This window comes from Thermobia domestica, chromosome 11, assembly GCF_964235325.1.
Source record: "Thermobia domestica chromosome 11, izTheDome1.hap1.1, whole genome shotgun sequence".
In the NCBI taxonomy this organism is placed as follows: domain Eukaryota; kingdom Metazoa; phylum Arthropoda; class Insecta; order Zygentoma; family Lepismatidae; genus Thermobia; species Thermobia domestica.
The window spans coordinates 73496153-73507265 of NC_137464.1; the positions used below are offsets into that span (position 1 = coordinate 73496153).

Below are 11113 nucleotides of genomic sequence, written 5' to 3' on the forward strand. Positions count from 1 at the left end.
GATATTTTGATTCAAATAGACATCGTAAGAGGGAATAAGAACATTTTAATATCCTTTGAAATGTTTTCTATAAACGTATCCTTCTCGGTGCCGGAAAATAACAATTCAAAATTACCAATAACCCTATGCGTACAATCACTACTTCAAAAATTATTAATATTAACAGTCATGACTACATGCGAAAACAGTTTGAGTGAAAAAATTCCTGTCGCCAATAAATACACGATTGATCACAAGGCGAATTAAAGAGATAGTGTGACTGTAAAGAATTGACAAGATATTCTTGGATGACAGAGAAGTTATACACAGTGAATTAGGAGAGTTTTGAAAGGTTTTTACTTCGTAATTGCTGGTGATGAAAGTAGCTGAAATAAGATATGTCAATTTTTGTTTACAAGTTTTCTGCCGTTATCTGAATATTACCGTAATTAGGAATGATCCAAAAAATGGATCAAAAGATTGCGATCTTGACCAATTATTAGTTCTTGAATTAGGGGCCACATAATTTTTGAAGGCCCCTAAATAGAGTTTTCATATATATATATATATATATATATATATATATATATATATATATATATATATATATATATATACACGGAATAAGCACATCATACTGAGTTAAGTGGTAGTTTGAGTTTGACTACGCTATATGTAGTTCTCCAGATATAAGACATACAAGAAAATTGTTGATTGAATGGAATGTATTGGATCTTCGATCAAGGACTACAAGATTTTTGAACGGCCCCTAAATTGAGTTTTGCTACACTATATGTAGTTCTTGAGATATAAGGCTCACAAGAAAATTTTTGTCTGAAATATATTAGATCTTTTGATCCAAAAAGTGAAATCTTATTTCTTTCTAGTTATTCGCTTTATATCACTAAAAACTGTTAGCAATAATTAAATTATTAAAGTAATAGTTTTCATTTACTAGTTGCCCAGCCATTAAGCCTTTATATTTATTTTTATGGACGATACGTATATACGTATATATATGTTAAATTTGTTAAATTAAGATTATTGATTGTTATTTTTCTGTCTTTCAGGGCACAACAGAATCAACGAAGGAAAAATTTACTGATAAATGCATATGTGCCTATAAAGTCTTAAGAAGATTATTTATTTATTTTTATTATTATATTTTTTATTTTTTATTTATTTATTTTTTTTAAATATCGTAATTATATTTGCTTATAAGAATATTTTGTTATATCATTGGCAAATTACTGCCAATGGAAAAAAGTTGCTCTCTGCCTCTCTCTAACTTTGTTGTTTTGTATTTCTTGTGTATAATAGTGGCATTGATTCATGTTTTATTTAAGTTTAATTTATTATGTGTTAATTTGATTTATAAACGTTCGAGAAGAATTGATAAGGAAGCTGTCCTTGTGAGTGTGTAATTACGAGTTTTGTTTATTTATGAAATGATACAAAAGAATTTTCAACGTGGAAGTCATCTGCTTCTGAGCTCGTGCACCGTTAGTTTTATTTATTTATTTATTTTTAAATAGTCTAATATCGTTGAAGTTAAATGTAATTTGTAGAAACATCTTAAGACTAGCGATAGCCTTTAGTGCAGAATGCCAAAAAGCACTAAAAATGCTTCGTGCGTTTTGTTACGTTAAAATAATGTAGCGATGATATTATATACACACCAAACGGAAGATTCATTACTTTCAAAACAAGTATGAAAACCCGATCTCTATAAGATCTACTTACAGAAGCTATAGGGCACATATTCATAAGAAAAGTTGCTTACCTTGTGTCTCCATGTTTGTTATTGTAATTGAATATATCCTTTCTTTCTGAGAACGTCATCGGCATTTTTTTATTATTATATCACTGGTTCCTTACTTTTACGTCTCCTCTTGTAAGGTTTGTTTTCTTTCAAAAAGTATCCAGTGACTTAATTTCGGCTTTTGACTGCCTTAAATAACTGTCCCTGTATTTCCCGTCAGTTCACTGTTTTTACTAAAACACTATTGACATTAATAATTTATGCCCTGTGTGATTGTCCCTCTATATATTTTTGGTGGTTGTAAACATTAATTTCACTGGCAGATTTAACATTTCGCAAATTTTGTGAATTTTAGTACTAAGGTGGTTGAACACTTATGTGGGCTTGCGTAGTTTCTCAATGAGTTTTTATTATTATTATTATTATTATTATTATTATTATAGCTAGTTCTACATTATTGTTGACACCGGGTGTGGATTTGTGAAATAATCTTCAAGTGTTAATTCAGCTTCAAGTAAAGACAATATGTCCAGATCCAATTTTTGAAGTAATGTAAATATCATCAGAAAACACCTGTTGAGATCATGTTTAGGTTCCTTAATAAAGGTACTAATCATCTTTGCGAAGTGTTAAATCTAGTAGTGAAATTAGTGTTTACAACAACCAAAAATAAATTGAGGGACAACCACGTAGGAGTAATTTATTAATGTGAATAGTGTTTTTGTAAAAACAATGAATTGAAAAATATAGGGACAATTATTAAGGGCAATCAAAAATTGACATGAAGTCAATGAATACTTTGCACTAATTGTTCTTTAAAGAAAACAAAAGCAAGGATCCGATGATTCAGTAATAAAAATGGTGCTGATGACGTTTCCAGAGAGGAAGGAAATATTCAATTAAAGTAACGACTACGAAGACACAAAGTGAGCAATTTTGCAATATCTGTAAGTTCGTAATTAAGATTAGTTTAAAGGGACAAGTTTTACAGATAGATGTCATTACAGTCTTCGTATATCTCTCATGTATTTTTTACCTTTCACGAAAATACACGATTTTTCTTACAAATTTCAACCTATAGACTTCAAATTTTTAGAGAAGGAACTTCATAACCCATTGAAGGCAACAATCCGTGCCAATTTTTATTTAGAATTTTCTTCATTGTTAAAATGGCTTTATTGTTGAGTTGGATGTCCAAACTTTTAACAGTGGAACTGTTTCAATAATGAAGAAAATTCTAAATGAAAAATCGGCACGGATTGTTGCCTTCGATAGATTATGAAGTTCCTTTCCTAAAAATTTGAAGTCTCTAGGTTAAAATTTGTAAGAGAAATTGTAAATTTTCGTAAAAGGTAAAAAATACATGAGAGAGATATGAAGACCTTAGTGACATCTATCGGCAAAACTTGTCCCTTTACACCAACCTTAAGTCAAAAAAGACTTACTACTCACTGCCTTGTTTCACGCTTTGCAGCATTCTTCGCCACACTTAATAATTTGTGTCAATTATTTGGTCTTTCATTTTTTTAGTATAGTGTATTGTACCTTTTTGTGTATGTATAAAGACTTACGTATACTTACATATAAAGACAGTGGTCAGTTCATCAGTTTTTAAGGAGGATATTTCATTAAAATGGAATTAACTTGTGGATGTTACAGTGTCATCGTTATTCATTATTTTACCATCGAATGTCCTTTTCTGTTCTCGTTAGAGTATTTACATACTCGCAATATGTGCCATAATATGTATAATGCCATATAATTTGATTTTTTTCTTTTTTTTTTTTTTTCTTTCTTCAAATCTTCAATGTAGTAGAATATTCATGCATTATTTTTCCTTTTACTTAGTAAGGAAAATGTCTTGTACATTTTTTTTCCTCTTTGCTATTGTTTAATTGTACAGTGTGCCAATGTTGGGAACAGGTTGATTTAGTATGGATTCTGTCCATACATAAAGTGGTAAAGCACTCTGGCGGTTTTATAAACGGCTGCTTTTTATAAATCATTTTGAACACGAAAATAAGAGTATCATTCGTTATAGAGATCTCCAATGAAATCAATAACCATTTCTAGCATAAATCATTCAGAAAGAAAAGACGAAGAAAAAGCAAAAGAACTTAATGATACGTGATGAACTGAAACTCACTTATTGTTTACAATGGTTACATACCCTATATTACAACAGTTGAGAGGAATTTGTATAGATATCAGGGCAACTTAATTTTGCTTATCTATATTGATTGAGTGAGCTATATATAAAGGTTTAAATTCATCAGATCTTAGTTTCTCGTAATCTAGATTGATATGTTAACATTTGCTGTAATAAATGCTGTTAATTATTTTTTTTTTTTAATATTAAAACAATTATAAAGATGTCTTACTATTCATGCTTTATAACTGGGATACAATAATTATAAGTACAGTGCACCAGTCATAGACATTAGCCTTCATTGGCCGTTGAGTTTCTGAAACGAGTTATAAAGCATATTGTGTACGGTTGCTACTGGAAAGTTTGCCTGCACCAAAGAATACTTTCTGCCAACAATGTTTTCAAGTGGACCGCAAATTGTAATCAAATGGGTTGAGGTGTTACTGAAAGACTAATCTACTGTAGATATGAAGTCGCCCATTTAGCCGACGCCATTTTTAGATGGATTTTACGTGGTGGGTTTATGCAGATCTTGTGGAAAGCTTCACTTTTGCTTTTGTCAGCGGATATTAAGAGCTCCACCCTTAGTGTCACAACCTTTTGATGATTCGATAGACAAGCAGTAATGTAATATTCAGCTTCTTTAACGTGTTGAAAATGTCCGAAGGTGAATTTCACATTTTGTGTAGTTATAGCACAGCAACGTGATAATCTCCCTAATCCATTCTAAATGTTTATTTCTCTCTATTGTGCTGTACTTCACAATAAGTCATTTATTGCGCTATCTAGTGTTCTGTTGCGTGTCTTGACCATTTATTTATCGCCACATTTTAGTAGTTCGTAATAGTATTTGTAAGAAGACTATGTTAATCATCAACACCAGCATTGATTTTTTTCCTATTAGTAATATATGAGAAGCTCATAGAATTTATGATAATATTATTTCTGTAATGGTAGAAATAAACAGTTTTAATGTAAATTTTCAAAACAGTAGAAGACTGGAATGTATTAAAATAGCGTAGTGTGTCTGAAATAAATTACTTCAGTACGTATAAACTAAAGAAAAATATTAAATGTTAAAAGAAAAGCCTTTACACTTGTAAATATAGTAGGTCAATTATATGTTACCGTCCATATTTCTAAATACCATAACTGTGTCTTCATTAAATATGAATGTTTAATTATTATAAAATATATACACATTGTTAAAACATATACATATATACTATATTACGTATGTTGTTGTTCAAGAACATACGTTATGTTTATTAGAGATTTAGTTTTATATAGAACTTTCAATGTCTTTCTGATTAAATAAGGTAAGAGTATATATACGAGCTTCACTCTTATATTCCAGAATATATATATATATAAAGATGTCCAAAGTATGGAAAATAAGATGTAATTATTTCACAATCTTCGTTAGGTTAGAGGTGTCCGAATATTTTCTAAGAACTGACAATTTTCTGAATTCTGAAGATACTTGTTCAGAATTGAGAAATAAATAAAAAGAATGTATATTCTAAAGTTGGTCATCTCCAAGATATTGTTTTAAGGTGTGATGTTGTATCCAGTTAAGTTATTGGAATGAAATCTTCTTAAATTAGACATGTACAATCAAGGATAAAGTTCTCTTTATAACAATATCTCTTTCAAGAAAACTTTGTAAAGAAATTAGTTAGACTTACATAAACGTTTATGTATTCTATAGTAACTGTCTGTTAGGAAGTAAATATCCAAACAATAAAACGGATTCTACATTGAAATTGACAGTTGATGACAAGAGAGCATTGAAATTGTTGATTGGTTAAGAAGTTGTAAGCAATGAATCTTATTAAAATCACAATTGTATATTTTTGAAGTGTTCTCTGGATATCTGAATTACGATATAATTACCCATGTATTAATCTGAACGTTGAGCGTACAGGTCAAGAATATAATCTCCCACCTCCCTAGCAGTCTCTCTACACATGGAGCTATCAGTTTGACGTGTAATTTTATCATTAGTAAGATTCGATTTTGTCAAAGAGCATCTGATCGTGATCATGAGTCAGCAATAAAAGTTGTCTCAATCTTCAAAGTATTTTTCAGAATTTTAAAAGTCGTTTCTGGGTGTGTGAACAAACATCTAGTGTTAGCAAATTATCCATTTTATTCGCCTCTATCACTTACCTTTATTTACCACGTCTTTCTGTTGATATTGTCTCTACAGCGGAACGAAATGTTGAGCTTCAAAGTTGTTGCAACATATCGCTTTTGAAAACACACCAAGTAGCTGACAGAAATGACCATGTAGGATTTGGTATAGATGAGATAATTTATGTGAATATATAATAATATCATATATTCTTTTATTCAGATATTCTCTTATCCTTACAGACCCAGTTACAGGATGAAATATAGGACATTTATCAATCAAATCAACTAACAAAGAGAAAAGCAATTGTAACTTATATTTACTAAGTAGAAAATTAATTGTTCATGCTGTTTATGCTTGCTATAGAACGTTCCCGAACCATTATAAAGTAGTAAAAAGTTCTTTTTTTTTTTCTTTTTCCTCCCTTGCAGCAATTTCTAAAATCGTGCGGAAGAAAAAGAAGCAAACAATCTCATGTTTAGATACAGTCATTGAAAATTCTATTGTTGAATGAATTCTTATCCTTCAAACTGAGTGTACAGAATTTTGCACGTTGAGGTGAAAATATCTGATCTACAATGAGATAAAAAAAAGGCAATACGTGATTTGTGTGTTGCAGATATGACAATATAATACCAGAGTACACTAAACAACGAGTAACACTACAGAAATAAAGCAAACTCATCCGTTTTACAACTGTCTTGTGTGTTTCACACCCAGCTTTTATTATGCAGGAATCGGGTTCATTGACAAGTACATTTTCAAAAGTGGGCCTAAAATAGAAAAAATATTTTATTAAATAAAACTTAGGTAACAATAGTATAACTTTGGTAACACGTAAGTCAATCTTTTGTGTGAGTTTAACTTCAATCTTAAGATTTTATCCTTTATTGTCTACACTGAAAGTTATTATCATCAAATAACCTTTCTCTTTCCCCTGCATGTGCATTTCCTTAACGAGTTATTAGCAATCTCTTCTGCCCCTGAGATTTCAATTTCTCTCTCTGTGTTCGTCTTCTTGTCCGCGGCAAGTTGAAGTGTGAGCTAGTAAGTATGAGTTTGGTTTCTGATAGTTTACACCTGATTATAATTTTCGTTTTGTCAAATCCTTTTGATTAATATACTCTTTTTTTTTATTAGGATCACGCAAGTGGGACTTAAATATTCTCATGTTGTTACGTCAATTCGTTACGTTCGTTAGTACACACGATAACTTTTGAAATAAAGTGAATTCTTGAATCCTATTTTTTGCAATTTATAGCCAGAACCATTATCCCGGTCGAGGTTACGAAGTAAATCCTTCATCTTAGCGGATAAGTTTGTCTTAAGTTTGTCCATTACTCCTCACGATAACCCTTCAGCGAAAGCGATTTTTTAATTTATTTATTTTGTAATAGATACCTAGAATAATTATCTTGGCCAAGTTCGTTAATGGAGTCAATCCGTTAATATTTAACGGATAACGGTGACTTATGTTTGTTCGTTAGTGCACACGATAACTATTGAAAACAAATTTGTGAATTCTTTTTTGGATAGATAGCTAGAACAATTATCTCGGCCAAGCTCGTTAATGGAGTCAATCCGTTAACACTTAACGGATAACGGTGACATGTTTGTCCGTTAGTGCACACGATAACTATTGAAAACAAATTTGTGAATTCTTTTTTCAATAGGAAGCTAGAACAATTATCTCGGCCAAGCTCGTTAATGGAGTCAATCCGTTAACATTTAACGGATAACGGTGACATGTTTGTCTGTTAGTGCACACGATGATTATTGAAAGCGAATTTTTGATTCTTTTTGCAACGATAACTATTGAAAGCGAATTTTGGATTCTTTTTTACAACAGTTAGAGCAATTAATTCGGTCAAGTTTGTTAATGGGCCGATCCGTTCACGTCTTAACGGGTAACGGTGACTTACATTCGTCCGTTACTCCATACAGTAGCTCTTGAATGATTTCTTTTTTCTGTTTTTTTGCGAATGTAGTTATACGTATCTTGCCATTAGATGGCAGCAAACATCCTCTAGTGGTTGACTTCTACATGATGAAATTGAAAGCTCTAATGCGTGATCATTTTCACTGTCTAACAGACTTTATCTATTTATTTTATGTTAAAGTATTCATAGTCGCACTTGGTATATAGTAGAATTACAAACTAAAACTTCCTCATCGGTAGTAAAACTGTGGAAATGGCATTAGTGGCCACTTGCTGATCGCTAATAAATCTAACTAATGTTGGTTCCATTACAAAGACCACTTTTCATTCTTACCAGGAAGCATAAGAGAAACTGACCTGCTCTTCTCTTGAAAAATGTTACCTTTAGAAAATATCTGGTTCATTGTTTGTTTTCTTTATGTGTAAACTATAGTGTACTCATCTACAATATACAGGACCCATTCGTTCACATTCAAGATTCTTTTTATAGTGCTTATTAATGTATCTCCTTACTCAACCAGGTATCATTCATAAGCATTAGTGAAACATGAGCTCTCCGACAATTTCGTGTCCAATTGCTGCAGATATTTAACTGCTTTTGAACTGCTTCTTTATTTATTCCAATTCGTGTTAAACCATCCTTGTAAACAGGACGGTTATGGCGCCCTCTGGGAATTTGACATGGACTTAATTTAGAGGATCTATGCGTAAATACAAGAATTTATACTGTTCTCCCAAAATGCTGGTTTAATCACACAGACTTTCGCACCATACCTACTAAAGGCATTTCCTTGTCCTTGATTGCTCCATTGAAATGCATATCTCGAGGGCAGTACTATTAATGTAATTCAGAGCTCTCGGAAAATACAGACCTATACGATGCCTGTAAAGGTTCTTCCGTATATATATATATTTTTTATTAATTTCCGGAATCGGTAGCAGTATGAAAATGTAATGTTCCACGATTTCGTTTAACCTTAATTACTTACATCGCAATAATACAGGGCGACTCATTGGCAGAACGAGGCTCGCCTCTAGTACAAGGGTTCCTAAGTCAGATAGTTTGTGGTGGACATCGTATCCATGAGTTTTCCTGTTTCGTTCCACATTCTCATTCAATTATTTAGACAAAATGGAATAATTTTAAAACGTAAAACTAGAAATTTCATTCACAATAATACGAGCAGAATTCAACATCAAATTTAAGCATACGTTAACAATTCTTTACGAAGTTGTCTCTGTTAAGGCGGGGTCGACTCGATTCGCGCTTGGCATTCTCGCTGGAACTCTTTTCATTTGTGTAATCAGTCACACATTAGTCCAAATAGTACATGAATTTGATGTTACGCTAGGTGGTGTGAAAACAGAAGACATAAAAATGTTTTTGAATTTATCCATCCATCATCTCCAAGCGTTGAAAGAAAGACATTTATCATACTTTATCGTCTCAATTGAGACCAGACCATGGATTTTTTAATTTCATAAGGCCGGAAGTCTTTTTAACTCCCCAACGTTACACGCGAATAATTAAATAGATAATATTAGTCCAGAAAATTTAATTCTCCCTGTGTAATGTTAAATAAAACAATAAAAATATTTTGTACTAATGTAATCAACAGTTTCGACGTACATTTTAAAAATTCCGCAGTTGGTAGAAACACCTCGGTGTTTTAAGATTCCATGAAGTGTTTTATTCTGCGTATTTGCAAATAAGTTTATTTAAGAATAGAGCATAATTTTCTGAAGATCTTGATTTTCAAGAAAATTCACTAAAATGAGTAGTATATCTACTCATTTACAAATAAAATTGTCTAGCTTCTTTAACAGTTAAGGTGAAAATTAAAAATTGTAATTTAAACGTTGAAAAGCTTGTTTCTTTTCGTTTTAACTTCCTGCTTGAGTGATTTCCACCCCAAATTTTGACAAAATTTCAGGATACATACAAATAAATATCAACAAAACTTTTTTTTAATTACTAATACATAAAAAATAAAATAAAAGTTTCACACCCCTTTGTTGTTTTACTGGATGAACAACTGAATAATTTTCTGTGGTGTTCACTCATATACTACAATCATTACCATTAACGAGCATTGAGTGATAGATACATCACCACGCTATGCCACTAGAATGTACTGTTCCGCTAAATATAGGCTAATTGTTCGAGTCGAACATGACTTGACAATAGATTGTTTCTTCTGAATGTAGGATTAGTCTGAACGATGCACTTTATAGAGTAGTTCCAGATACTATCACACACAAAAAATGTAGTTAAATGTATTATTACGAAAAAGAAAGAAGAAACATCATTAATATCTTGATATTTTTCTTAATGTTACACCTTGTTCTGTTTCTGTATAATCCGACTGTTACCACAACGAAAACTGTGAATTAAATGACTTAAGACTGATTCTGAACAAGAGCTTGACATTCAGCTTGCAGGAATTTATAATTATATATTTGTCGTGATATACAAATCTATTATTTTTTAATCTTCCAATAGTTGTAATTGGACATGTTTCATATGTAATATTTATTGTCCTGTTGTGACCAACTTTACTTCTTGTTTCAAGTAATTGTACTTCTGTATTAAACAGAAATAATATTTGAAAAGAGATCTTGTGCAAGAATCTGATTATGAAAAAAATATATTTGTCAAATCTTGTTCTTGTAATGGTAAACTACATTTGTTGATTGTTTACATACAACGTTAACATCTTACAGTAAATGAAGATTAGCAAAAGTGAAAAAAAAAAAAAAAAAAAGCATTAGATGATGCAATTTTGTTGTAATGTTTTCATTGTTATTATTCTAATCTAATCCTTAAAAAGACAAACTATCTTGGTTAATAAAGTGATTATACACTGGGCATGTCATGTGTTCTTTGTCAATATATTATTCCGTTTACTGGATTATGGACAGCAAAAGCATGTCCTGTGTGTATATTTTTATCAATAACTCTGGAATAAATCCGTGAATTTGAGTATAGTCACTTGACATACCAAAAAAAAAATGTAAGCTTCCTAAAGGTAAATCATGTCTAAATTGTTTCTTTCATTCCAAAGTTGTTGGAAAAAAAAAAGCATGGTTTAATACTTTTGCTGGTGAAGTATGTTGAAATTAGTTAACACTTTATTTGGCTTGATG

General features: G+C 31.1%; 1 protein-coding gene across 1 annotated transcript in view; it reads left to right on the forward strand.

Moving 5' to 3' along the window:
- LOC145664175 (uncharacterized) overlaps nt 1–10796 on the forward strand; it is a 58123-nt gene extending 47327 nt beyond the window's left edge. The window contains exon 8 of the mRNA XM_081730601.1: nt 1050–10796. The gene's annotated coding sequence lies outside the window, so the exon portion shown is untranslated. The remainder of the gene's footprint in view (nt 1–1049) is intronic.
- The last annotated feature ends 317 nt before the right edge of the window (nt 10797–11113 follow it).